The following is a 10,800-nucleotide window of genomic DNA, read 5'->3' on the forward strand; positions in this document are numbered from 1 at the left end:
TGGCATTTTGTAAAAATCACACTAGAACAATATAAACATGGATTCGAGACCTGGGGGTGATTTAGAAACACATCATAGTAATCTAGTTGGAAAATAATGATGACATGAGCAAATGCAATGGCAAGGGGAATGATATGAACGCCTCTGAGATAACACGCTAATGCTTTGGGAATTGATGGGGTGTGTTTGATTCAAAGGAGGGAGAGAAGGTTCTAGCCACTTGAGGGAAACCAGTTTGAGAGGGAAAGCTGATGGCGATTTGCAATTTGTTGTCAAATTTATCACACGACCCACACCTGACTGAAACTAGCTTCAAGGAGATAGCACTTGGACATGAAAGAGAAAAGACAAATGGCAAGCGAGACAGGAGAAGCCAGCGTGTCTCCTAGAATCGTGGAACCCGTGTCTACTCACTCTCGTTTATTATGTACACCCACCCAAGCCTACTGATCTCGCAACCAAAGGTCTAGAATGCTTTTAAGTCCTCGATATTTCACTGTGCCTTTTATTTGTGCCTATAGATATTAAAGAATATTTTTACTTATACACTCAAAGAAAGTATGCAATGATTTTGTATCTTGAATATATGACCCAATCCCAAGCCTTCATCAACTTTTTTCTCTTTTTTTGGGTGATAGGGCTAATGTAGTCCCCCACTACCGCACATTATGCAGTTGTGTTTCCCACCTTGGGGGAAATCACAGGGCTCAGCACAACTGGAGTACAGTGGATAAGCCTCACCTGGGAAAACCACCTTCATGATCGTGGTACCTCCCCTGCCAGGTCAGTGTAGCCTTCATACACTTTACTGCACAGAATTCGTTTTCAAGTCCTCCAGTTGGACCAAGGGAAGATATAAAATAAAACAAAACTAAAACCTTGCTGTGTTTGGAATGTCTACTGATTTGCAATAAGGATTGCTATTTAGCACATAATTTATAATTTTATACAGGACATAATCACTTCAAAAGGCTAGAAAAACATTATTCTTTTTCTTTTTACATTTTTAAAAGTCATTTTATTGGGGGCTCATACAACTCTTATCACAATCCATACATACATCTATTGTGTTAAACACTTTTGTACATTTGTTTCCTTCATCGTTATCAAAACATTTGCTTTCTACTTGAGCAATTAGCATCAGCTCCTCAACATTATTTTTTCTTATGAGCTAAATTATGGCCCAGTTTGTTGTCAGACAAGCACTATATCATCATCTACTTTTTCTCTTGCCTAAACTACTGAAAAGCCAAGAGTAAATTTCAGGTTAATTAATACTCTTATCAGCCAGATATTTGTTTTGTTTTAGCTTCTCTGCTCCATCGTATTCCCTGTTTTATTAAAATTTGACTTTCATGCTGCGGTTCTGATTTCGTCCATCTCAACTGTCTTCTCACTAAGAACCCCTTTAGTACCCCCTCAAGAATCCTGCCGGGAAAGTGGTCAGCTACTAACCACAAGTTGGGGGGTTCAAAGCCATTAGTTGCTCTGAGAGAGGAGGAGGAGGCTCTCCACTCCCCAGAAAACTCTATCTCGGGTTTCTGTGAGTCAGAATAAACTCAATGACAGGGCCTCTCCATTTTGTTTCGTTTCTGCAATTCCCAATTCCTGTGCCGCTGGGGATCCTAGAATGCCAGTACCAAATGACGTTCTCTCAACGTTCTCATGCTCTGTAAGGGTTTTACTGTTTTCCTACTTTCCCTGCCTTCCCAAAGCAGCACCAGTTAGTTATCCAGATGCAGGGAAATGGTGGTTTGTTTGTTTGTTTGTTTAATTGTTATTTTTCCTCTTATTGGAATCAATGAGTCAAGGCATACACCTTTAATGGAAGTTCTGGCAAACGTGGTGTTTGTTAGAGTTGAATTGAACAGAAGTAAACGAAATGGCTTGTGCGGCAAGTAGACATCAGTGGTTTAAACTAAATGCTGTAGAGTTTATAATGTGCTCAGAAATGTTTACATCGTGAAAAGTGCTAAGGGGGTACAACCCTTTAAAATGGAAGCTTTCACAAACCCTAAGAAACAACCTTCACAGATGACAGGAAAGGGTAGAATAAAGGACATCCACATTAAAAGTCTTAAACCCACAATAGGTCGTGTGCTGTATCCTTCAATGCTCGGGTTCCATTAGGAGGGCAAAGTTGCAAAGAAAGGGGGATTTAATTTAGTTTTTGCGAGTAATGTTGGAAATGGCGAGAGGAAGGGATGTGTGAGTAGAAATGGAGAAGATTCCAGGGAATGGTAGGCAAGAGCCGGTTCCACGGGAGAGCTGGGCTACAAACTCTACAGCAAGTGCACAATAAATGGTTTATTGATATTGCATTGCGGTGCTTGATAATGCTAATATTATCTATGTTTTTAGACTTTAGGGAAATTCCTGAGAGACATATCACTGCTTATTCTTTTCTGTCCCATTAACACTTTCCTGGTTCTCTGTCATGTTCAGACATGTTCTTAATTGTTTCTCTTTTCGTTTGTCTCTACTTTTTAAAAAAAAATATTTTATTCAGGGCTTAAGGATCCTCAAACTATGGTCCACGGGGCACATGCGGCCCGCCAAGGACATTTATCTGGCCCACCGGGCATTTTTGACCTGTTTGTTTTTTACTTCAAAATAAGATATGTGCATTGTGCATAGGAATTTGTTCATAGTTTTTCTTAAATTATAATCCGGTCCTCCAATGGGTCTGAGGGACAAGGAACTTGCCCTCTGTTTAAAAAGTTTGAGGACCCCTGGAACTCTTATCAAAATCCATACATACATCCATTGTGTCAAGCACATTTGTACATTCGTTGTCCTCGTCATTCTCAAAATATTTGCTCTCCACTTAAGTCCTTGGTATCAGCTCCTCATTTGTCCCCCTCCCTCCCCACTCCCCTCTACCTCATGCACCCTTGATAATTTAAAAATTATTATTTTGTTGTCTTACACTGTCCGACGTCTCCCTCCCTTCACCCACTTTTGTTGCTTCTGAGCTAGATGGTCCTTTGTTTGCCTTCAAGCCTTTAAGACTCCAGATGCTGTATTTTGATAGCCGGGCACCATCAGCTTTCTTCACCACATTTGCTTATGCACACATTTGTCTTCAGCGATCATATCATTTGTCTCTGCTTTTATCTCACCTCAACTTGACTTATGACTTCAACTGTACACCATGAGTCCTTTCTCTATGTCCTATAACATGCTTCCCACTTCCCGTTATATTTCCTAATTTTTTTCCACAAGAAAGAAAAGTTTTATTGTCCTGTAAGTGCTTTGTACCTGGTCATATTATAGCTATTTTGCCAGATTCTGAGTTTGGATGAGGAAAGAATATATTGTCAAAATACATTCCCCAAAACTGACCTGTCAGCAAAGAAGTTTCACTTAAAAGGTTCAGAAGATATGGCAGGCAATAAGACTGACTGATCTAAGCTATGGCTCCATAGTTTGTATATGTAATCATTTTGCTATGGAGCTCTTTATAAAAGAAGTAAAATTATATATTCTGACTTCTTTAGCAGATTTCCTTAATACCCAACATGGAAACAGATAGCTCAATCAAAATAAAATAAAGAATTCCATGAGCCAAGATGTAGACCTCTAATGAGAGCTGGCTGCTACCTTCAAAAATCTCACATGCATTCCAAAGATCATAAATGAATTTCTGAATATTAACTATTATTCTTTCACCTTAGATCCCTCCATTTGGATGACATAATTTCTGCTGAAATCTACCATTTCTATGGGCATTATTACTCACATCTTAATGAATCCATGGCAACCAACTCTATCCACATGGCTTGAACTTTTCAGGTTTCAATTGCTTTTGGAACCAAATATCCTTACTTCCAAATACTTAAGGAGTTAAATTTGTATATACTTAGTAAGTGTGAATTAGTAGATGAATGTGAATATATCTAGATTTGGCATTCTTAAAACAAACAAAAATTATTTCATTGTGATTTAGGTGAATGTTAATAGAGTAAATTGGTTTTCCATCGAACAATTCATACATATTTTGTGATAGTCACTATATAATCTCTACAATGTGACAGCATCCTTCCCACTTCGTCCCTGTTTGTGATTTCCATTTGTCCTTCTTTCCTGTCATTTCCTGCCTTCTGAGTTTTCATCCTGGGAAAATATTTCCATTTTGGTTTCATAAGCTTGATTTTTCTAAGGAATGTGACCGTCCTGGTGTTAATGTTCGAGTTATAGGACTGTGTATTGTCTGGATGAAAGTTGAGCCAAGAAAGTGAGTTCAGTTCCAGGCTGGAAGGATGTTTAAGGTTCATAATCTTAGAGATTCCACTCTTTTTTATTACTTTGATTTTTTTGTTTCACATTTTTCTCTCACTCAATGCGAGAATTCCTATCATGATGCATTTCAGAAAAATCCACAGTAGAAGCTGGGCACCATGTAGTGCTTCTGGTACTACTGTCACGAAGCTTGAACTCAAATGATCCATTTAAACTTTGGACTACTTTTTCAATCCACCTTGGATTTACTTCACTCTTCTTTGCTCCAGACAGGGAGACCAATGGTTATACCCCAAGAAGCCCTGGTGGTGCTGTTGGGTAAGTGCTAGATTTCTAACCACGAGGTCAGTGGTTCAAACCCACCAGTTGTTCCTCAGGCGAAGATGAGGCTATGTTCTATCTACGCCAGTCACTATTCACCAAAGTCAGACTTTGAACATTGCCTTTGTGGACCCGGTGACCCAAAATTAGTCCTGAGCCTCTAAACTTCAAGGTGTTTGGATATGGGTAAGAAGTTTTCATAATGTTGCCCTCTGCTTTATCCATATTTGTGGATAGATTTGTAGCACATATAATATATGTAAAAATATTCGCTGGAAAAAAACTATATGTTTTTCAATGTAGTCCCATCCATCATCCTCCCAATACTATTCAGTTGCATGTCACTATATTACTGTTATTAATATCATTGTAAGAACTGTGTATGTAATGGTATTTACCTTGATTACTTTTACTTCAGGATCCTTTCAATGTCTTCCTCTGCTTTTTTCTTCTGTGCCAAGCACCCCCTTATTGCACACTATCTTTCCCTTTGCCCAAATTAAGACATGTCTAGCTTCACTTCCCCTTTCACCCCTCATAAACTTCAAAGATTATTTCTTTCGCTGTGAAAGCATTTTCTTGACTTTTTTGTAGTTGTGTTCTCGTGCAATATTTGCCCTTTTGTGACTGACTAATTTAATGCAGTACAATGTTCTCCAGGTTCATCTATGTTGCAAAGTGTTTCGCAGATTTGTCTCTCTCCATCATTGCTGTGTCCCAGCAGATGTGTCCCAACCGCATGACAATGTCTAAGAAACAGTGTGTGCACTACGTAATTTCTCAAGATAAATCAGTCTAACGCTCTATTAATATCTTATATGCTTGCCTACAACTTCTAAGCAGTGGAGGAAGTGGGAATTAGGGTCTCATTTGCACTGGTGGCAGTAAGTCTTGGACTGCTAACCCCAAGAGGGTCGTTCAAACACCACCATCTGCCCCACAGAAGCAAAACATGGCTCGCTGTTCACCTCTTTACCATCTCAGACACAAAATATGGAGTTGCTTTGAATTAGAATAAATTCAATTGCAATGGCTGTGCTTTTGTAAAGCACTATTCCATGAATATTAATAAGCTGTCTATAGAGAAACATCATGATAAAAGAAGAAAAGCTGGATATTGTTAAGGTTTCATTTTTCTTGAATCCACAATCAGCGCTCATGGAAGCAGCAATCAATAAATCAAACAAAATATTCCACTGGACAAATCTGCTGCACAAAGTGCTTTTAAACTGTGAAGAGCAAAGGCTGTCAATTTGAGGACAAAACAAGCCTGACCAAACCCAGGATACTTTCAATCACTCACATGCATGGGAAAATGGGAAAAGGAATAAAGAAAACCAAAGAATATCTGACATATTTGAAGGGACTCCAGGACAGATAAACCCCTCAGGACCAATAATGAGAGTAATGATGTCAGGAATGGGGGGGGGGGGGGAACTGATCACAATGACCTACATATAACCCCCTCCCAGGGGCACAGACAACAGAAAAGTGGGTGAAGGGAGACATCAGTCAGTGTAAGACATGAAAAAATAATAATAACTTATAAGTTATCAAGGGTTGATGAGAGAGGAAAGGTGGGGGAGGGAAGGAGAAAAAAAACGAGGAGCTGATACCAAGGGCTCAAGAAGAAAGAAAATGTTTTGAAAATGATAACAAATGTACTAATGTGCTTGACCCAATGGATGGATGTATGGATTGTGATAAAAGCTGTATGAGCCCCCAATAAAATGATTTTTTAATAAAAAGAAGAATAATTGAACGTATCATGGACTGCCAAAGAATAAGCAAATCTTTCTTGGGTGAAGTGCAACCAGAATACAGTTTGGACATGTCATCAGGAAAGATCAGTCCCTGGAAACTGATATCACGTTTGGTGGAAGGTCACTAAAGGGAGGAAGACCTTCAGTGGGATACATTGGCCCAGTGGCTACAAAAATGGGCTCCAACACAATCCTTGTGACGATGGCACAGGCCGGGCAGTGTTTCCTCCTGCTGTGCGTGGCACCCTTAGGAGGCTGAGCTGCCTGAAGGGCAACAGCTGGGACACCAGAGTCCGAAGCATTAAGAGCTAGACATGTAAACTAGAGGTGCAACAGGTTTCAATGTAGGTATTTTAATTAAGAATGAATTTCTCCATAAAAAATGGAAACCAGTATATTGTAGAGAAATGATTGAGGAAATGATAATTCCTCATACACCGATAGTTCTCACAAACCAAATGCAATTTCTCAGAAATTATATATAGTTCATATATATTTTGCTATGTAATCTCTAATTGTGTATTCATGAGAAGTTAGCTATATATGATGTATGTATCTGCACATAGATATATAATCTATATAACTATTTCTGACTGTAGCTCCTAAAGACCAAAATTGGGTGCTTATTTTTTAGTGTTTTCATGTAAGAGTCTGAGATAGTTAAAGTTTATTATGCCAACATGGCCAATAAACACATGTGGGATTAATTAAAGGGCGGGAGATAAATGGCTCAGCGAGCCTTGACACTCTTGACTCTTGCTCTTTGATCATCAGACCAGTGTGAGACTTTTCTTGCTTCTTCTGTGCCTCTATATGCAAGCTACCCTCACTGTGGGACACCTAATCCATGGACTGTGTCACTGTAACACGGTTCCTTCAAGATCTGCTCCGCCACACCATTGAAATTTACATCCTTTGAGCTGGGGACTGTCAGACCCTGTCATCTGCTGACTGTTGGTGACCTGCCTTGCTGTTTGCTGCCTGTACCTGGATAGCCTGAATTTCTCTACAGAAGACTACCCGGTGGCCCTCAAGACTTGATGGACTTCCAGTGTCTAACAACTGTTTCATAGGAATAAGTTGCACTGAGCCATATGTAGTGCTTAATAATTTAATTAACTGCTTATTTCTTATGTTATATACCTATCTATCTGTATATATATAATTATTAACATTCTGGTTCTATTTCTCTAGAGAACCCTGTCTAACACAGAGGCCATGAAGAATAAATTTCTTGATTCTCTCTGAGGAGAAAAGACTCTTAAAAACAGCCAGGAAATCCCTCACCCTGCCAGGACAGGAACCTCAACCTGTACTTAGAATCCCGTTTGCAGTCTTGGAGAAGAGATCTTAAAAAAAAAAAAAAGAAATCCATGTTCTGGATTACCTTTTCCATCTCACTTGATCAACACAGAGTAATCAAATTTCTAAGCTCATTTCCACTTTCTAAATAGGAGAAACAACAGCACACCAAATAGTATGCATGACTCACTTTCAACTTTGTGTACAGAGTTTGGCAGCTTTTCCAAGGCCAAAGGCATGTTTTGCTGTTAATGAGGACTACTGACAAATGGTTTCTCCTCGTTTGAGCACCCAAAGGAAAGAGACTCATTGTTCCCAACAATACTTTTGCCCCAGTGCCGGTTCTCATTAATTGAAATCACAGAGGGGGCTGATTCACCAAACTGAGTCACTCATTTGATGGTCTCAATTCTAGCAGCTTATGCTCTGGGACTGGAGGGCAGGTTCTTGCTACTTCTGATGTGGGCAATGCTAATGCCGTTGTATTGTGTAAGGTTCGGGATCGCTTTAGTTCCTTCTTTTAAATTTAAAAAAATTCTTGGTCTTTTGAAAAGAATTATTTGCTAAATGAAAAAAAATGCTTTTATTTAATTTTTAGCCTGAGCACTAATCTCTCGTAAGGGCAGAGGCCCAATAGGATACAAGGATATTACCTCTTATCCATATTCATAGGGTCCTCCTTGGTTTGGAGGGCCAGGCACACTATTTTAGCCTTAATTAATACATCATTTTTTAAAACAGTATATCCCCGGGCCACTAAAGGCTAATCCAAGATGCGTTGGAAGGTCAAGCAGCAGTCGGGCATGGAAGAATGCCACAGGTCTCTCCACCCTCTTCTTACCCACCAGGGCTAATCCTCTGCCTAAAAACAGAGTAGCCTGACCTTTCCTTTGCATTTTGAATTTCTGCATGAGGTATCATTTGAAGAAAGAGTTGTAGATTTTTGTACACCCAGTGCTTTAAGGGAATAAGTATTGGATATCTAGATCCTAGTTCAACTTCTTCCTTAACTAGTCAGCAGATAATGATAAAACATTTAATGACATCAGATAAGGAAGAATGTAGAAGAAATGAAGCATTTAAATTGTGGTGCTGGAAAAGAATATTGGACCACTAAAAGCATAAACTGATCCATGTTGGAAGAAGTAAGATCAGAATGTTCCTTAGAGGCAAGGATGGCAAGACATTGTCTTACATACTTTGGACATGTTGTCAGGACAGGCCAGTCCCTAGAGAAGGACATCATGCTGGGTAAAGTGGACGGGCAGTGAAAAAGAGAAAGGTCCTCAACGAGATGGATGGACACAGTGGCTGCATCGCTGGGCTCAGGCATAGGAGCCATTGTGAGGATGGTGTGGGACCATGCGGTGTTTCATTCTGTTGTGCATATGATGACTATGGGTCAGAGTAGAGGGTGTCCTCTGGGCCCCGAGATCCCTGCACAGTGAAACTCCTTGACCCAGAAGACAGCTGTGACATCAGAAGGACAGCAACAGAACCAGCAGTCAGAGCATGAAACAGAGCAGTGGACTTCCCAGCCCTCTGAGCATGCACAGCTGAGTGCTTCTGTGTAGGAGACTGGTTTGCGGCACGGATGCCTCTGGGAACATAATTCAGGGAGCTGGGCTTGCTGACCCATAGAGTTTAAGCTGAATGCCTTCAGGATCACATTTACTCCGGAATGGCCTGCCTTTGGGCATCCATTAGCAGCCCTGAAAGAACTTTGTAACATATCCTGATGAACAACTCTATCCTGAACATTTCTCATTTGCCTTGCAACCTATTAACTTCCCTAATAAGCCCTTTAGCCATGAATATGCTCTGTGAGTTCTGTGTAGTCATTGCAATACATGTGCATACCCAGTAAATGAAAAAAGTGGAAAATGGCATTTGAGTGACAGAATCAACACAGTAGGTTCAAATGAGTCAGGATACTAAAAATAACTGGTCGGTGTTGAACGATTTGAAAGGGCAGTATATAATCCAGAACTGCTGGTACTGAAGGTAGGAAGAACAACACGTTCAATGGAAGCATTGAGCCCAAACAGGTCTCCAGGAACTTGTAGAACACAAATTCAAATGTTTCAAGAAACGGATGTAGTGCAGGAGGCACTCACTCATCTATACCGAGAAATCTGAGAAACTGCTCCCTGCACACTGATCCGAAGAGGTCCAGGTATGTGTCCACTCCAAAAAGAGATGACCAAACAGAAAACAGACATCACTGAACAGTTTCATCACTGTCAGGGAGCCCTGGCGGGGTGGGGTGTCAGGCAGCTCTTTTCAAGGTCAGCGATTCACCATCAAGCCCAGGGCTGGTTTGGCGGGACTCCCCCTCCTCGTGTGCTCATAGGAGAAAGCTAATAGCACTAGTTGATCCTGAGCTGAGTAAGATATCATGAGCTGTGAGCTCAGCTAAGCTTGGTACCAAAGCACAACTGCAGACACAGGAATTGGCTCTCAGAAAGTAAAATCCCAATCCATCAACATATCTGGCATTCCACAGGGCTGAATGGAACAATAGAGGAAACCACGAGACAAAGAGTCAGAACACGATCATTGAAAGTAGAAAGGAGGTAAAAATCATCCCACTAAAAAGTGTGCCTGCGTACCACGGGGAGAAAACAAATACACAAGCAACCAACAAAGTCCACAAGGGGAGTTTCAATCCCCGTCCACTGATGAATAAATACTGAAAGAATGCGTTTGTCAGCCATGGTCAAGTTAGCTCCCAGCACTTGGCAATGTCAAAGCCTCACAGTGAATCCACATGTTGTAAAGTAGCATTGCTCCATAGGGTTCTCTTGGCCATGATGTTTACAAACGCAGATGGTTAAAGCCTCTCTTCTATGGGGCCACAAGGTGAGCTTGAACTGCCAAGCTTTAGGTGAGCAGCCAATAGCAAACAACTTGCATTACCAAAGCTTTACACTAAAAGAATAGTATGCCCCAAAATTTGAAGAGAAGTTTTAACATTATGAACCCAAATTGGAAAAACAAATTAGGGATGTGGCTGTTGGCAGTTGCCATTGTGCAGGTCCCACTGAGAGCGGCCCACGCACAAGCGAAAGACACCCAGCCCAGGCCTGGGCCAGCCTCACAATTGTTCTTATGCTTGAGCCCAGAGTTGCAGCCACCGTGTCCATCCGTGTCATCAAGCATCTTCCTCTTT

At 40.7% G+C, this 10,800-nt stretch overlaps 1 non-coding gene across 1 annotated transcript; it reads right to left on the minus strand.

Annotated features, from left to right (window-relative positions):
* Positions 1-634: 634 nt before the first annotated feature.
* On the minus strand, positions 635-791 carry LOC142441782 (U1 spliceosomal RNA). The gene has a single exon (XR_012783123.1). It is a non-coding gene; the product is annotated as a U1 spliceosomal RNA (small nuclear RNA).
* Positions 792-10,800: the final 10,009 nt, after the last annotated feature.

Source organism: Tenrec ecaudatus, chromosome 2, assembly GCF_050624435.1.
Source record: "Tenrec ecaudatus isolate mTenEca1 chromosome 2, mTenEca1.hap1, whole genome shotgun sequence".
Classification (NCBI taxonomy): Eukaryota; Metazoa; Chordata; class Mammalia; order Afrosoricida; family Tenrecidae; genus Tenrec; species Tenrec ecaudatus.